Source organism: Rhinolophus hipposideros, assembly GCF_964194185.1.
Source record: "Rhinolophus hipposideros genome assembly, chromosome: 4".
Lineage (NCBI taxonomy): Eukaryota > Metazoa > Chordata > Mammalia > Chiroptera > Rhinolophidae > Rhinolophus > Rhinolophus hipposideros.
The window spans coordinates 45,605,898-45,624,489 of NC_138050.1; the positions used below are offsets into that span (position 1 = coordinate 45,605,898).

The 18,592-nt window shown below is 46.0% G+C and overlaps 1 long non-coding RNA gene across 4 annotated transcripts in view; it reads right to left on the minus strand.

Moving 5' to 3' along the window:
- The window catches only part of LOC308496387, a 51,202-nt gene that overhangs the window by 9,595 nt on the left and 23,015 nt on the right, over positions 1–18,592 (minus strand). For 2 of the 4 annotated variants that reach the window (XR_013993180.1, XR_013993181.1), the window contains exons 4-5: positions 17,577–17,725; positions 14,841–15,318 (exon numbers count right to left, since the gene is read on the minus strand). This is a non-coding gene — a long non-coding RNA (uncharacterized lncRNA). Of the gene's footprint in view, positions 1–14,840; positions 15,319–17,576; positions 17,726–18,592 lie in introns of those variants that run through there. The other 2 variants (XR_013993178.1, XR_013993179.1) reach the window with 1 other exon arrangement.

An 18,592-nucleotide genomic window follows, 5' to 3' on the forward strand; every position in this document is an offset into this window, starting at 1 on the left:
TTCCCCCTCATAGCAACACCCCCAAAAAAACCTTTCCCACCAACCCTCGGACGTTCCCCCACACGCAACCCTTCACCTCCGCTCACAACTACCTCTAACTCTGCGTCACTCCCTTCCTCTCCCATTTTCTGATGCAAGAGCAGCCCTGCATGTGGAAAACGTTAAACGTCACAACTAGGTGAGGCCTGGCTGGCGTGAGCAGGGCCTGCTGGACAGCTTTGCAGCTTTGAGGGGTGCAGAGGGTGGACTGAGAGGGGACGGAAGAGGACCATAACCCAAACTCTTATTGGGTGCCATGTCACACACCCGAGTGGTTAGGGATAAGCCTCTCTACTTTTTCTCCATGGATCTCAGGAGCTTAGGGACAAAAACCATGGGGTATGTAGAGCTCCAAAGAGATAAAGCATCAAAGTCCTTATTTTTCTCTTATCTCAGCGTTTTTCAGAGGGGGCATGTTTGGACCAAGACATTTCTTTATTGGGCAGGACCCTCCTTGGTCTCGAGACACAACTTGTTTTTAGTGCCGTCCCCCACCCCAATATGGAGACAACCAAATATATCCCCTACAATCCCAAACACCCTCTAGCCCCCTTTAAGAAACACTATTAAGGTGAAGAGGCCCCTCCCTCTCTAGTGCCTTGAGGGCCTTGTCTGCTTCCTTCAGCTCTCACTTATACCTCAAGCCCACTCAGCCCAGACAGCACCTTGAATGAGGAGAAAGGAGGAGGTTAGGGTGTTAACCCATCCATCCCCAACACTAACTTTTCTCCTCTGAATCTTGCCTCAAATCAACCCTGCTCTAGTGTCTATATCCTTCTCTTCCTCTTTTGCTTTCCTCTTTTCCCCAGCAGATTATGGCTTATTCGTGCTTCAGGGACGAGAATGGCGCCAAAAACTTCTTTGGGGTTTCCAATCTCAGAATCCTTCAGGAATGGGCCAGTAGAAGGCAGCTGGGGTCAGGAACGTGCTGTTTCTTTTTAGAACATCCACAGATTTCTTCTTCAAGCCAGGCTTGGAGGTCTGGGGACTCTATCAAAGGAGAACCTGGGTCCTGTAACCAGGGCCAGCACCCAGGATCTCTCGTGGAACAGGCCACGAGGAGTGTTCCCAAAACACCAAGCTCCTCACTCCTCATTTTCTTGTCTCCTATTCCGAGAGAGAGAGAGAGAGAGAGAGAGAGAGAGAGAGAGAGAGAGAAAGAGAGAGAGAGAGAGAGAGAGTTTACCGATCCCCAGGCCCCGGGGTAAGTGCCCAATCAGCTCAGAGATCATCGGGCCCTGAGATGGATCCAGCGCCATCAGTGCGTTCATTCCGTACCATCTACTGACTTCTACTACGCGTGCGGCACAGGGCTAGACTCTGGGCGTGCAGTACTAAGCAAGAAGACACACTGTCCCTGCCTTCGTGGAACTTACAGACTAATAAGGAGAGAAAAAACTGAACGAATCGATACAGAATTATAAATTGTGCAGTAGCAATGAAGGCAAAGCAGAGTGTTACAGTGCATACACAAAGGGTATAACAAAGGAGCCTCATTTAGAACTAAGGTCAGGGAGAGCGTCTCTGGGAACATGACCTTGACACTGAGACCTGAGGCTGAGTGCCTAGCCAGGTGAAGTGACGAGTGTCTCGGGCTAAGGAAATCCATGCCTCAACATCAGCTGCATGCTCTGGCACGAAGGCCCTTTCCCTTGTAGCTGTGCTGCCAGGGAAGGACAAAAACTCAGTAACTCAGCCCGAGCCAGGGGAGATCCAGAAGTGGAAAGGGCTGGGAGGAGAAGGGAAGCCAGGGGTGCAGAGTGAGAACCCTGACCATCCGGTCATCCCACGGTCCAAGGCACCAACAACCGCTTCCTCGGCAAGGCAGGACCTTATCAACGCCAGCCAGAGGGAGATGGGAAAGTGACATGGTTGAACAGGACCTCTCCAGATTGTTGCAGGGATGCCTTGGGGCACAGCTTTGAGATTTTCTAGCTCCTGAAGCTGTGGCATGGAGCTACTGATGGAGAAAGAACTTAAGATAACGATCACTCCAATCAATATATAATTACAAGGCGCTTGCCAGGACTGTGAAGCTTGAGGGATACTTGGCGCTCTCTCTTGCACAAAGATAATTTTTTAATGAAAAATGAAAGAGTGTGTTTCTTACTCTTGGAAACCCATAGGACTTCACTGGCTCCCTATTGTCTAATCAAGGCCAAACCTTTAATCTAGCATTCAAGTTGCCCCCAAAATGGCTACATAGACCTTTCCACCCTGCCCTACCAGAACCCTTCACAGGAGCCAAGCACAACTTCCTAGATGTCAAGCTCCTGCATCGAGTTGTTCCTTCTTCCTAAAAAGCCTATCCCCCTCCTCACAAGTTCACTGGTCTCACTTTCACCCCACCCAGTTGTAGCTCCCTTGAGCCCCTTATTTTTGTCTTGTTTACAATCCTTCTCTATGTGAGGACCCCTCATTGCCCCCCACTGGACCATAATTTCCTGAATGGCAAGAATGGTGTTTAATTCCTCTGTGTATCCTATGTACCTATGACAGTGCCCAGGCACATAGCAGACCATCAATAAACGCTTGCTGAGTTCCCTTTCATTGGAAAACAGCTAAAAGGCTTAAAGATTTGTCAACATCTTTGAACTGAAGTCATTAGCTTGGTGAGAGAAGAGACCTGGGGATGGTGGTGGGTAAAACTCAAAGAAGGGACAAAGCCAGAGCAATCAGGAAAGACAGAATGTACATACACCTCCACCAATGGCCCCGTGAACAGTTGCTCCAGAAGCCTTCCCTTCTCTCATCAGTCTCTCCACGCACAGAACAGGAAGGGCAGTACTGAGGGCACAGGCAGTCACTCTGGCTAGAGTGGCAAATCCTAGAGGCAAGCACAGGAAACCCAACTGGGGATTGGGCAGTCAGGGACCTCCTTCCTCTACCAACCCACCATGGTGGCTGAAATTCCCCAACTCAACTCATTCCTTGGAGTTAAGGAAAACAGTCCTGAAAAAAGAAATCACTAAAATGTCCTTATGAAAGGGGTAGAGGGAGAAGACAACCCTCTTATACATCTGTGTTCACCAAACCTGTTTGGGAACAGCCAGCAGCCAGGTAGACAGCACTCAAGGTCTGCAGGGAATGAGACATGAGACCATTGAGGCGTGGGAAGGAGCCAGGTCAGGTAAGTTCTGAAACATGAACATTTTCCCAGGAAAGGCAGCTCTGGGGTCACACTCCAGGGAGAAGCTGGCATCCAGACAGCATACACACCAAGAATGCAGAGCAAGAGGACTTCCCTTCACAGAGCAACCTGCCACGATACAGAGTCTCTGTTTGATCCTTATTTCGCCCACTGAAAGCCACCACATGAGGCAGAGACCTTGACTTGTGTCACTGGTGTAGCCACAGTGTGTAGTCTGTGCCTAGTATGCAACAGGCACTCAATAGACATTTCTTGAATAAACGAATGATGAATAAGGCTGTAGAGAGGAGCTGAGAATGGATCCCCTCTCCAGTCTGCAAAAGGCACCAAAAGACCTACAGAGATTCAGGCCCAAGTTGCTGGAAGCCATCCCTGAAATTAGTCAAGTCCCCCCACCTCTCAGACAGAGGTCCACACCTGAGCAGCTTGGGAAGGACACACTTTGCAAACTTACCCCACCAGCTTTTGGAACAGAACCGAGCTCCCTGCTGTCTTTCACGATTTCTTCAGGGAGAAAAAGAATTTTCCTGGCCATTGGGCCAGAATATAAAAACAAGGCTTCATAAAGCAGGCCTAAGAAGGAAAGAGTAGGCCAAAAACAATATGCTCCTCTCACCCCTGTTTTTCTAGGACCTCAACTCCTTTTCCCAGTGAGGAGGAGGAGAGGGGAGCAAAGCCTAATGACCCTCTGCCCCCTTGCCAGGACAGAGGCCCTCGCAGGCAGGGAGTCAAAGAAAACTTTTCCGAGACTGATTACCAAGAGGGTAACTAGGTACACAGAGCACATGTGAACAGGCTCCTCGTTTCCAATTCAGGACTGTCAGATGGTGATTAATGACTAACAGCCACAGAGCAGCCTTGATTGCCAAGTGCCGTATTGTTAATGCTGACATTTAATGAGGCTGGACACAACTCCAGTACAATTCCACACCATCATCTGCAAATAGCGCTCGACGGATTTAATTGGTTAAGTATTTGTGTGTGTGTGTGTGTGTGTGTGTGTGTGTGTGTGTGTGTGTATGTGAGAGAGAGAGAGAGAGAGAGAGAGAGAGAGAGAAGGCAGGAGAAAAGGGTGAGATGTCTGTGTGTGGATTTGCCCCATGCGGGCATCTCCATTTTAATATTCACTCACTCGGGTAGAGGGAGTCCGTATGACTGTTTGTATAGCCCTGTAATATCACCTCAGTCCCCAGCAGAAACATCTCTGACAGGGTGAAACCTCGCACTGCACCCTCCCCACCCTGCCACTGCATCTGACCCCTGCTGTGGTCTCCCACCACCACCATCACGGCTGTCTCTCGGGGGGCAGCCAGGAACTGGCATGTTTGTGAAGTTACAACACATGCAAGAGAGTTGAAAGAAGAAGTTGTCTAGAAGTGGGCCTGGATCCAGGGCTCCTGAGAAGCCACTTTTTCACTGGATTCAGATCAATGGTCCCTTGGCCCGCCTGACTGGGTGGTTCCTACTTTGCCAAGAGAAAACCGTTCCCCCCATTCCGGAACTCAACACTCTTGTAGGAGAGGAACGGAATCCATCTTATTGTTCTAGAAATAGAGCCCCAGGCAATAGGGACAGAGAGACTGGCTCAGGAAGGATACTCTGGGCCAACTGAGCAAGGTGACAAAGGGCACAGAAAAGGAGATGTTGGCTCCAAAAGAGAAGATCAATTCAAGGAGTCTGTCTGTATTCACGGAACGTGGCAGGACTTAGCCGTTGTAGCCTCCCCTCACCAGGACAGAGGGAGGGAGGTGAAACCCAGGCAGCCGGCAGTCTAGCTGGAGAAATGACAAGTGGACAGAGAAGAGCAGCCTGGACAGTGGATGATGCTAAGAGCCAAATAAGCAGCACAGGTGGTCAGCGCCACCAGTATTCAGAGGAGAGGCCAGTTCAGAGGAAGGGGCTCGAGATACCTAGAAAAGGCAGGGAGTACGCAAAGCGGTCTGCAAAATGGGAAGCCTCAGGGAGAAAGAGCTGGGAAGGCCATTATCCAGGTGAGGGTTTGAGGAAGTTGAATTCCCATTAATTCCCCCTTTAAAACCTTGTTTCTCAAAGTGTGGCCCTAAAACCAACAGCATCCCCATGACCTGGGAGCCTGTTCAAAATGTAGATTCTCAAGCCCCATCCCAGATCTCTGGCTCTAAATCTGCATCCGAACAAGATCCTTAGGCCATTGTACACAAATTCAAGTTTGAGAAGCACTGCTCTACATGTCCTGTCAGGAAGCCACACACAGAAGCAGGCCTGACTCAAGGACCTAGTGTCTAGAAGTCCCCTGACATTTGTCCAGGGCTCCCTCCATCTTCCCTGTCCTCCCTGTCTCCCCCCTCCCCCCATGGCCCTGTGAACCAGGGCTGGGACACCACGGAACTATCAGCAGGGATACTGTTGCTTTCTTCCTTTCAGAGCAGGACACAGCAGGGCAGCCTCAGTTTTAGGGCTGCTACCATGGGAAGGCCCCCTGAGGACTGAAGGGTTTTGGTCACAGATAGGAGCAGAGACGTTCTCTTGAGGGCTTCCCACGTCTGGGGTCGTTGTTCCAGCCCAGTGGTTGGAACCTATATGGCCCATGCTGGGGAATTCAGCTCCTTATTGAGGCCTCCTGTAATTACCACCAGCACTGACCATCCTTCTGCGAGGCATTCTGAACCTCCCTGATTGCCCTGCTCCAGCTACCCTAGGTGTGGGAGGATCTGCCTCAGGAAATAATAATTAAGAGCTAATGTTTCCTCTTGTGACTCTGGGCCTACGGTCACTCCTGCTGTGACCCAACCTTCCAAACCCTTTCTATGAACCATCACATCTTCCCTGCCTCAGCCTTTGCTCTTTGAAATGACTAACAGTTAGGGGCTCTTCTCACTAGCTGCCTCTTCTTTCTCCCCCCTGCCAAATTACGCTCCCCCCACCTTCACTAAATGCTCCTGTGACCTCGGCCCTGTGACCCCGCTCTGTAGGAAAGAATATGGACTAGGAGCCAAGAGACGGGGGTCCAGTTCTCACAGCTCTGCTTCCCAGGTGACCCAGGGCAAAGCACTTCACACATTCGTGCCTCAATTTCCTCCTTATAGACTGAGGGGATTGGATAAAATGGATAATCTCTAAGGTCTTTTTCACCTGTAACAGTCTATGATTTTATTTTACGGAATATTATGAGGACCAAGTGAAATGAGATAATGGATGTTATAGTACATTGAGAAGTTTAAAATGAGACACAAACATAAGGTAATAAGGCGTCTCCTTTCCTTCAATGGTCCACCAGTGTGCAGCTTTGTAAGTGTCCTATTGTTTTCATGGTTCACTTTTTTTCCTCAACAGGTTGGGGACAACATGAGGGCAAAGATGGTAGTTTCTATTTCTTTTGTATCCTCTCTTAGTGACTAATGTGTTTCCCCAAAAATAAGACCTAGCCGGACAATCAGCTCTAATGCGTCTTTTAGAGCAAAAATTAACATAAGACCCGATATTGTATATTATATTATATCATATCATATCATATCATATCATATTATACTGTGTCTTAAAGTAAAATAAGACCGGGTCTCATATTAATTTTTGCTCCAAAAGATACATTAGAGCTGATGGTCCGGCTAGGTCTTATTTTCGGGGAAACACGGTAATACTCACAGAAGCCACTCAACAATGTTTCTTACTGGGTGACAGACTGATTACCCTCCTGACTGCTCATTCACTTAAATAGACTTGTAAACAACTTAACAGGAAAGTGGTCACCTTGGCTTCTTAGGGGAAGAAGGTAAAGAACCTCTTTTAATTATGCAATTCTCACTTCTCTTGAGAAAAAAATAATTTCCCTCTTAAAATGAATTGGATTTGAAAATTCAAATGGAATTTTTAATACTGCCTTGCAAGTTAGCACATACCAGCATGCCCACGGCTGAATTCCATCCCACGAGTACTTACTGAGTGTGCTGGGTGCTGAGTGCCCAGCCTCTGCTCTGCAGTAGGGGACATACAGAAGAAATGTTGTAAAATAATAGAATTTTTTTAACAAACATAGTAAGATTTAGATATCAAAATAAATATCATCCCATTCAAAATGATATATACTTATTCTAATACCTTACCTTGATCTAAACTGTTTGGAACACTTGGAAAACCATCTTCAAACATCATCACATTCTTTACCGACAATGACAAATCTTTGTGTGTTGATTAGGGGAGAGAAATGTCTCTTGAAGCCAATCCTGGTAAATATGCTGGATAGTCAGGTTTATTTGGTCAGGACAAAAATCTAATGTGCATCTTATAACAACATGCTTAATGAGCACATAAGAATAACATGCAGCCTTCTCATGGGCGTATTTTGAAGGTCTTTTTTCACAGACTGGCATGAGTTGGGCTGTGTCTGTAAAATCACTCTCATGAAAGATCTCCTTGCTTCTGCCCTGGCCTACACCCCACCCCCAGCCCCCATCATTTATACTCAACACAGCAGGCCAAGAGATCTTTTTAAAAATATGTCAGATTATGTCACTCATCTGCTTGAAACCCTGCAAGATCTTCCGTCTAACTGGGAGTCGAGGCCAAAGTCCACAGGGTGGCTTCTGAGACCCCACGTGATCCCGCTCCCTGTGTCCTCTCCCATCTCCTCTCCTACCACTATCTCTTCCGGTCACTCAACTCCAGTCCTACAGCCTCCTTGTCATTCCTCAGACAGGTCAGACATGCTCCAACTGAGGGGCCTGGCTCTACTGACCCCTCTGTCTGGAAAACTTTCTCCCAGATATCCACTTGGGCAAACCCTTCAAGTCTTTGGTCAAATCCCACCTTCTCAATGAGACGTAATCTGACCTTCTATTTAGTACCTCAATTAACAATGCCTTCTATTTAATATCATCCATTTAATAACTACATACACACATAGACAGAAACACATGCATACCCACCAACACACCTTCACTCCTAATCCCCCTTACTCTGTTCTTCTTTTTCTTTTTTCCATGGCGCTATCACCTTTCACTATACTATACAGTGGTACCTCAGTTTTCAAACCTAATCCACTAGTTCTGAAACGTTCGCAAACAGCCAACAGCTAGGCCTCACGATCTTGCACTCAGCGGAAGCCGTGTGACATGTTCGACTTCTGAGTCGTGTTCGATAATCGAAGCATTTACTTCCGGGTTTACAGCGTTCATAAACCAAAATGTAAGTCAACAAGATGTTCGAAAACCGAGATACCACTGTATAGTTTATCTCTATATCGTTGATAGTGTTTATTGTTGTCTGTATCCCCTGCTAGAATCTAGGCTCAGAAGCTAGAATCTAGTGTCAGTATCTTTGTTTAGTTGAATCTCAAAAGCCTAGAACTGGCACACAGCTGGTACTCAATAAATACATGTTGCATTGAATTGGATTGGATTGGATTGTCTTGGCTTGGATTGGATTGCACTAAATGACAGGTCCCAATTTATATAAAGTATAGTCCCTCCTGCCTTCCACTAGCTTACAAATGTGATGGTGACAACTAGAGACACACATGAAAGTGACTAAACAAGATACAACACATGACTAAGTGACATCCAGTAATGCTATAGGAACTGCGACAGCCATGAATACAGGCTGAAGGAGGAGAAAGGGCTCAGGCTGCACTTTCTATCTACTCAAGCAAACCTTCTCCTTGTCCCCAGCATGGGCCCCAATCATTCCAGCCTCTACTCATTTGCTGACGCCATCCCTCTACCTGAAGTCCTCTACTCTTCCAGCCCCCTTACCCGAGCCCTACCCACCCAGCAATGCTCAGCCCCAGCCCCCTTACTCCATTAACTTTCCCTGATAACTCCTGCCCTCACTGACTTCTCCCTCCTCTGATCTCCTATAGCACCTATATTTTTGTATCAGACCATTTAGTCTTTAAATAGAAACTATGTGTGTATGTGTATTACTTCCCCCACTAAAAACCACACCCTTTGCTTCTCTTTGGAGTGCTGCCAAGAACTGTGCACAAGCCGTACCCACCCGTTGGTTGGTCAATAGGCAGAGAGAAGAGAGGAGGGTATTCCAGGCATGGGAAACCTCGAAAGCAAAGATGCCATGGTGTGAATGGCCATGGGAGTTTCAAGATATTACACCAGGAGTTTTCAGCCCCAGCTGAGACTTGAATCATCTGAATGAAAGCCTTTAAAAACATCTCCACGTGGGGGCCCTACCCCAGACCAATTTTATCAGAATATCAGTGAATGTGGCCTCAGCATCACTATTTTTAAAAGCTCCCCAAAGGATTCTAATGTGTATCTAGAGATGAGAACAATCATAGTATTAGGGAGAAAGCAGAAGGAATAAAAGAAAAAAGGATATAAAGGAAATTGGAAAACAGACATTAAAAACTGTAATTGTGCCTGTCCTTTATTTTCCATTTTGTTCCTATTAGTTTGTCATGGAAATTTGTCTTTGCCCAAGTAGCCTGATGGATCAGCTGTGGACAGATGTTTCTGTCCTCTGCCATGGAAAGAACAGGCAGCACCAAGGTCAGTCTGTACCCATGGGATTCAGCAAGTTTGGGCAAACTAGAGGACTATTTTAGACCCCTTGAAAATTTATGTTGCAATGTCTCCCCCTCCAGATTGTTAGCATTCAATTTACTCTTTCTAATGCCCACCAATCATAAGAGCCAAGAAGTATGTAAAGTATATATATTCAGGCTACCACTTCATAAATCCCTGGCTAATTCTTCCAAGTCTTCCTCCCTTCAAATCTTCTGAAATTATGCAGAAGTTACACCTCCTTGCTCCTAAAGGTACCCTGTCTCAAGAGCATTGAAGAGCAGGCCAGGAACCTGAGGAGCTAGTGCGTCCTCCCCTGGTCTGGCCTGGGGAGGCTCTCTAACATACCTCACCTTTCCTCCTCTGTCCCTCCTCTCTCCAGATGCAAAACTCGGAGAGGCAGAGCTAGCAACCAAGCACTATTTCTTGTGAGCTGTCTCCCAGGGCTCCTGTGCAGACTGGAGCCTCTCCTCCCACCCACCCCCTGACCACCTCTCCACACACAAAATGCCACTGGTAGGGATGAGGTTGACAATACAAGTGCCTGGGAAAGGACATGGGGCTGACATTCAGAGTAGGACATAATGGATTGAGACGAAAAGTTTTCCTGAGCGCAAGACCAAAGGGTAAGGGGTGGGAAGAGTAGGAAAAGAAACATAAAGAGAAATATGTTGGCACTTAGCGGCTGAAGGAGGGAAAAAAGGGAGTGCCAGGGAATGAGGGGGAGGGTGTGGAAAGACGAGGCTGGACGGCTGACGACAAGCTTCCCCAACTCCACAAGCTTGCCAAGACCCAGCCCTAGATCCCAGGGGGTCACGTGAGGGCCGACCTCTGAGGCCACCTCCTTTCACCTCCTCACTCCCCAGTCTGTGTGCAGGACTCGAGGTCTGCCAGGCGCTGGCCAACCTGTGGCCTCTCCAAGATGAAACCAGCCCCTTGGAAAGCCAATGGAGAAGAGACCAGCCCCCAGCAGCGATCCCCATATATACCAAGAGGTAACTTGAAACCCCAGAGCTGGGCTAGGGGAGGAGGGAAGGGTAGAGGGGGATGAGGTTTTTCCACTTCCATTCGCAACTGTCAGGCGGGTGATTAATGACCAACAGGTTTGGAATCGCCTTTATTGCCAGATCAGTATTGTTGCCCGTGACAGCTAATGAGGTTGGACAGGCTTCTCCACACTGAGCTTTATGGGGCCGGCTCCCTCCCCTGCAGAGCTCACAAGCCCTGCCAGCTTTTGTGCACAGGAATGTTCCAGCCCCACCCCCACCCCCCTTCGTTCCTCCAACATACCTCCCCCACAATGCACTGAACCACCATCTCACCCAGATTCTGCCCCATCCACAAAGGAAGCTGAGTGGCAGGGGTTTCTGATCCCCAGTCTGCTCAGAGAGACCCATCTGTTACACGCATACCCAGTTCCCCACCTCTGCTGGAGCTTGAACATTACGGCCCTGGGGTCTCAGACAAGGGGAAGACACTTCTGTGTGCTTGCCCTGGACAGTCTGACCAGCAACCTTAACAAGCCATTCCATAGTCAACTGTAAAAGTCAAGAAGCATTTTACACTTACCACTTCAATCCAGCAAATGTGTTGAGGGCGTGAGGGTGCAGGAGTGAGAGAATTTAGGAAAGGAGGTTTAATAATTGTTAATAATGATTTTTAACCAACTACCTTGAGTCTAGATACACATAAGCCAGGTTTCGGTGCAGAAATCAACTTGGTCCAAGGTCTCAGGGTAAGGAAATACTGGCTTTGTTTTCTGCTCTCTTACAAATAATCTTTACCTTTGTGCTAACTCACATCTTGATACGGTTAAGCACGTGTTTGCCTGGGGTTTAATATTTGAAGGAGTTGGAGCAATGTAATAAGCAAACAGCTTAAAAGGCCCAGAAAGACCCCCTCAGCTTAAAAATCTATTACTTTTCAATGTGATATAAATGTATTTTGCTTCTGCTCAGAGCAATTTCCTAGTTTACTCTTATTAAACCAGGAGACGGCTTAGCAGAGTTCTTGATTTATGAAACACATACTAGATTCATTAAAACCTTAAAAGATTTAATACATTTTATCAGGACATTAAATCTGTGCAGGCTTTTTAAATCAAATACCTGCCATATTTCATCCCCCACACCCTGCACACTTCCTTAAGAACAGTAAAATGTGGACTGACAAACATTACGGGTGTCTCAGGCCTGATTTCTAAGTGGCGTTAAAGTCCTCCCCTCTAGGATTTACAACCGGGCCTCTCCCGAGTCTGCTCTTCTGAAGAACAAGTAATTTTCCTCTTTGGTATTCGGGTCAGTAGGATGAGCTGAAATCTACATTCCAAATATACTCATAAATGCTTCTACCTTTCCCATCTCATAGCCAGTGATTTTTAATTGCCATAGGTTCTCCAGGAATTCATCCAGCAATACTGCCCCTCATCTTCCATCTTCCTCCAGAACTCCTCTACCTCCGTACACCCAAACTCATAGCCTTTCCCTCCATTCTCTCCAACCCTGACTCTCTCTGCCCATACGGAGCTACACTGATATAACATCTGTCATACTTTGGGATGCCTTGAAATCTTCTTGCTTTCTCAATCCCAATCCTTGCTTTTTAAGTCTTGCTATACAACAGTGATTCTCAGCTGGGGGCAGTTTTGTCACACAAACACACACCTTCCTAGGGACATTGGCAATGTTTAGAGACATATTTGATTATCAAAATTGAGGATGTGTAGGAAGCCAGGGTGGGGATGGGGTTGCTACTGGCAGCTAGGGATAGAGGCCAGAGATGTTGCTAAACATCCTACAGTACACAGGGTGGCTTCACCCCGGCCCGACACACACACACACACACACACACACACACAATTATCCAACCTAAAATATTAATAGTGGAAATATTAATAGTGAGAAACCCTGCTACAGAACCTTAACAGATTCAAGTGGTCTCTCTCTTCCTCTATGCTTTCATCACTCAGGATTGTGCCTTATAGCTAGTAGATATTCAATTTATTAAACTAAATTTCTGTCCTGACACATTGACATTTTCCAAACTCACAAATTCACAAATCAGCGGGCAGTACAACATTATGGCTCCTTGGGGGAAGACTGGGTAGTCAGGGAGAAATATCGGACTGACAATCAGATGATCTGCCCATGACCTTGAAGAAGTGACTTAATCCTCTAGCCTGCATGTCCTTATTTGTAAAATGGGCTTATAGTGAAACTATCTTCATGGATTATTATGAAGGTGAAATGAGCTAATATAACTGAAAGCACATTTTACATCCTAAAGGGTCATGTGATGTTCAACAAGCACGTACTGAGTGCTTGTTTCACAAGCACTTACTGAGTACCAATTATGTACTAGGAATTACGTTACACCCCACAGAGTGGTGGTGGAAGACACAAAGATGAATAAAATGAAGGCCCCACCCTCTAGGAGCTTACATTCTTGTAAGAAGTACTGACATATAACCAGAATATTTCAGTATATTCAAGTGCCATACAAGAAGAATGCACAGAATGCTGTGAAAACACAGAGAAAAAGTATTTAAAGTGGTCTTAAAGGATGAGTAAGAATTGCTCTAGTAAAACACACAAAAAACAACAGAATAATATCATAAAAGCTGGAGGTGTACTTAGGAGATCACATCTTAAAGATCTTGTATGACAAGATAAGAGATTTGAAGTTTTTTCTGTAGGGAACCTATTATTGGGTTTTTAACCAGAAAAATCACATGGGCACAGTGTGGAAGGTGCACTGATTTATAAGCTACAAACTGGAGTAAGGAGATCACCAACATTAGATTCTTATGAGAATCCATGTGAAAAATAAAAAAGCCCTGAACTGGGACAACGTGCAGAGAGGAGGGTACAGGGTCAAAGAATAATTTAGAACCACACAACTAAATGATAGGGCAGATTAAGATAGAAGCCAAATGAATGTCTGGCTTGGATGGTTGAGGGCATGGTGATGACTTTAATGGGAGAAGTATGTTTGAGGGGGACTGGGAGTTCAACTTGAGTCATGACTGGTTTGTCCCCATCCAACATCCAAAGAGAGGGCATTCTGGTCTGGCTACTGCTATGCATTTGGAAGAGTCATCAACAAGCACATAATTAGAATATTGAGAGTACAAGAGACCTTCCAGAAAGAGAAGGGAGAGAGAGAACAGCAGGTCATAGCGTTCTGCGGAACAGGTGAGGATGAGCTCAGGACGAAGACTACAAAGGGAACATTGAGACAAGTAGGAGGATCTTCTGGCGTGACAGAGGAAAACCAGGCGTGACAGGGGCATTCATAGATGCCAGGGTAGGGAGGTTTAGCAATAAGGGGTCGGTCAACAGTACCAAGTGCAGCAAAGAAAGGGACTGAAGGACTGAAAACAAGGGGATGGAAATTGAGGAAGTAGAGACAAAACAGTAGGGAACTTTTTCAAGAGCTTTACTTGAAAGGAAGGAGACAAAGCAGGTGAGAACTAGAGGCTTACACACAGGATCAACAGAGTGGTTTTGAAAGGAGTGGACTGGAGGGAGCCTTGTACGAGATTCAGAGTAAGGAGATAATTAAAGGCTCTAGGTCCCTGAGGAGAGAGGAAGAATGAGACTAAGAATACAGTTGGAAAAAGACTGGCCTAGAATGGAAAGTGGCTCACATACCAAATAGATAGGGTATCTCTTTACGACAAAAAAGGAGTCTAGCAATGATATAGAGATGTATACATAATTATGTGCAAAGTGCTATACAATTTTTTTTCACTTCCTAACATTATTATGGATTCAAATATGTCAAAAGAATGGTCATCCCAGGCAAAACAGGCCAGGCCACACCTCAAACTGTCAAGCCTCTTGGCACAGTCTCCCAAGGTAGCAGGCTGCTTTCTCATCATTCCCCAAATGTACTGTGGACCTTGACCAAGTCCTCTCTCTGGAAACTTCTTCCCCGTTGCTCTGTTTCTCCGTGAGTAAAATAAATGGGTTGCATTAAAATCATAGGCAGCAATGTATATGTCCATCAACAGACGAATAGGTAAACAAATTGTTGTATAGCTGTACAATGGAATATTACGCAGCAATAAAAAGGAATGAACTGTTGATATACTCAACATGAATGAACCTCCAAATAACTAGCTGCTGGAGAGAAAAAAAAAGCCAGACAGCCTCCCCCACAAAAAAGGTATATATTGTATGATTCCATTTGCATAAAATTCTACAAAATGCAAACTGATCTATAGTGACAAGCACATCTGTTGTTGCTTGGAAATGAGGAGACGGACCATGAATGAGGGGACAAACCATGGAGAGGAGTGGAAGGGAGAGATTACAAAGGGGCATGAGGAAATATGGCGGTCTGATGCATGTATTCATTATCTTGATTGTGGTCATAGTTTCACAGGTGTGTGTATATATATGTCAAAACATCAAATTGTACACTTTATATGCACTTCATTGTATGTCAATTATACCTCAAGGCTGTGAAAACATAATCACAAAATGAGTAGCTGACTTCCAACTAACATCCAACTCCATTTTTTTTCGTGATTCCTCTTTGATCCCTCTATGGAACTCTCTTGAAGAAACATCATTAGTCCCAAGCAAATATCCTTTTGTTGTTTGAAGGCACCAATTCTGATTTTTCCAACTGAAAGCAAGAGGGGAAAGTTCTAAGTAACCCTCTTATTAATGAAGGATATAATATACTTCTTCACTCCTCTTCTCCCAACGTCATCAAAATCCTACTAGGATTAAGTGTCCTAAAGGATGACCTCTATTCATTGTATAGGGCATAAAGTAAAGAAGAAAAATCAAATCTTGTGATATAAATGAAGCTGAACATTTTTAAAATTGCCTAGTTCCTTTGGTGCTAACCCAGTTATTAATAAAAAGGGCTCTAATTGTGAAAGAAGGGATCTCTTCTTTCTTTGGAGTGGCACTCTCACCAACAATTAGCTTGCTGGAGAACTAAACAGCAGCAATCCAGAGACAGGGAGATGTGGATGGCTATGACGGGAATATTTTTTTAATCCTGCTTCAATCTATAACTGTAAAATGAACTGGCCCAATTTAAAGTTTCACAATTTCTGACCATTGGTCTACATTCCTAAAAGGTTACATGTAAAATAAATACCTTAAGTGTGTGTGTGTGTGTGTGTGTGCACGCACACGTGTGTAAATTGAATCACTATTTCCTAATTACCTTACTATAAAGAAAAAATGAATTCTGCCTTTGCAATTTACAAGCTTTGTGATCTTGGACAACCCTTAACTTCTCTAATCTTCAACTTCCTCCTCTAAAATGAAGTTGAACTCAAAGGGCTGACCAGAAGATTATGTAAAATGAGAAAGGCATAGGGCCTGTTACATAGACAGCACTTAATAATACTTCATGGTATCTGTATTGTAAATATCTATTGAAGTATAATTTCAGAGTCTCTTATCTCTTCTTCTGATAAGCCTCCATTTGCCTACTACCCAATACCACATAACTTTAAGTTTATCCTTCTCTCACCTTATGTCACATTAATAATCTGAATCCACAAACAGGTAAGAGCACATTCAGGGACTCTACTATTTAAACCAGCAACAGCTAATACATTGAACACTTAAAATGTGCCAAACGTTATATGTGCTTTTCTTGATCAGTCATTTAAACCTCACAACAGTTCTATATGGTTCATACTATTGTTATTAACCCCATTCTACATATGCAGAAACATATAGATTAAGTCACTTTCCCAAGGTCACACAGCTAATAAAGAATGGGGGGAGGCATGATTTAAACCCAGGCAGTCTGACTGTGGAATATCTGTGCTTAGCCACTATAGTGCAAGTTTTCTAAGACTGGATTTTTAAACACTGTTGTTAAACAAACTTTAGATACTGAGTCAAAACAATCAGAGGTCTCTTAAGAAAGGGATTTTCAGACAGAAGAGACCCAAGATGGCAGAGTAGATAAACACTGTGCCTGCTTCCTTCCATGAACACATTAAAATTACAACTAGGGCCAGCCTGGTGGCTCAGGTGGTTGGAGCGCTATGCTCCTAACACCAAGGTTGCCAGTTGGATTCCCACATGGGCCAGTGAGCTCTGCCCTCTACAGCTAAGATTTTGAACAACAGCTTTCCCTGGAGCTGGGCTGCAGTGAGCAGCCAGAGGTTGGCTTAAGCTGCCACGGGCTACCGTGTGCCTACGTGAGTGGCCAGCAGCCATTGTCTGCTGCTGTGGCTGCTGTGTGCCACTGCAGGCTGCTGAGTGCTGCCACCGGCTACCATTTGCCTCCGTGAGCAGCTGGTGGCCTGTGTGAGTGGCCGGCAGCCAGCGTGAGGGGCCAGCAACCAGCAAAGGCTGCCGTCAGCTGCTGTGAGCAGCCAACCAATGACCGGCAAACGACTGACTCAGCCGGTGGGGAACGCAAGGCTCATAATACCAGCATAGGCCAGGGAGCTGTGCCTTACACAACTAGACAGAAACAACGGCTTGAACCGGAGTCAGGGGCGAAAGAAGGGGGGGAAGTTACAACTAAATTAGAGAACAATCAACCTGGAGAACCATTTGAAGTCAACCTAAACAGTTCTACAACTAAGTATATAAAGAAACTGCATCGAGACTGGTAGGAGGAGCAGAGACTCGAAATGGGCTGATCCCAAACCTCCCTGTGGTGAATGAAAATTGGCAGGGATATCTCAGCCGTGGAGGTTCACCCCAGAGGAGCAAAGGACCTCAGCCCCATTCCAGGATCCCCAGACTCAGTACTGGTACCGGGAAGAGGAGCCCCCATAACATCTGGCTATGAAAAAACAGTGGGGCTTCCAACCATCCAGGTGGGATGGAAGGCTGCAGGAAACCCAGATGTCCTCTTAAACGGCCCACACACAAACTCATTTACTCACAGGCACTCACCTTGGACTCCTGCAGAGGAACGGTGACTCAAGGCATCAGAGGGGAGCAGACTGAGATGTGTGGCTGTGAAGCAAGGGCTGGAGGACTGTTGCCATTTTCCCTGTGTGGGGTTCTTCTCCCTTGCAGCTGACAGGCAAGCGCCATCTTTCCTGTGTTGAGCCCGCCCCCACATGGCCAAATCTGAATTTGATTGGTTGGTGAACTCTGCTCACTCCACCCTGCTGACTCACGGGGCCCCACCCCACCCAATGCCCCCAACCCCAGAGGTACGTTCTCTGGAAGCAGCCAGCCCCCTCTCATCCCTGCCCCGCCCCCACATTGCACTCTTTCTTGGAAAACTATTATAGTCCTCAGGCCCCAGGTGGAAAGCAACTGGCCTCGCTGTGCTCTGAGACTTTTGCTGAGTAGCTCCAGGCTCAGCACTGGCACCAAACCAGAATTTACACTAACCTGGTGATTACAAATGTTCCCACTCTAGTGACACCCTGAGACCCTGCCTCACCCAACTCGCATATCACATTGAGACTTTATCAGTAGCTAAACCTTAAGGAAAGTGGCAATTGGCAGCAGGCCTTGGGGTGTCCTGGCTTTTTGAGGCACTACCCCAGGCCTGGTACTGGTGGCAGCCATCCTCGGTTTGAAGCATGGTCTACCACAAGTAAATCCTGGTTTAACACAGGCATCAAAAAACCAGGGATCACTTTGGAGCTCCTACTAGGTAATCCCCACCTAGTCACAGTGTGTGACATGGGCCTGCACCAGAGCCCCTCACAAGAGGCCCCAGAACCAACATACCTGGAGGTTGGCTTCAGACCACATCAGAGCACTACACAATTAGCCCCACAAGCAGCACACACAATTTACTGAAATCCACGCCCTGCCTCTAGGCAGGAACACAACTAAATAATTTAGGCCTGGTACAAAACCTCCTGAGAACAAAATCTCACAACTTCCGCTCACAGTTCATTCCCAAGTTTAATAGTCAGGAAATTATTAAATTATAACTAATTTAAACC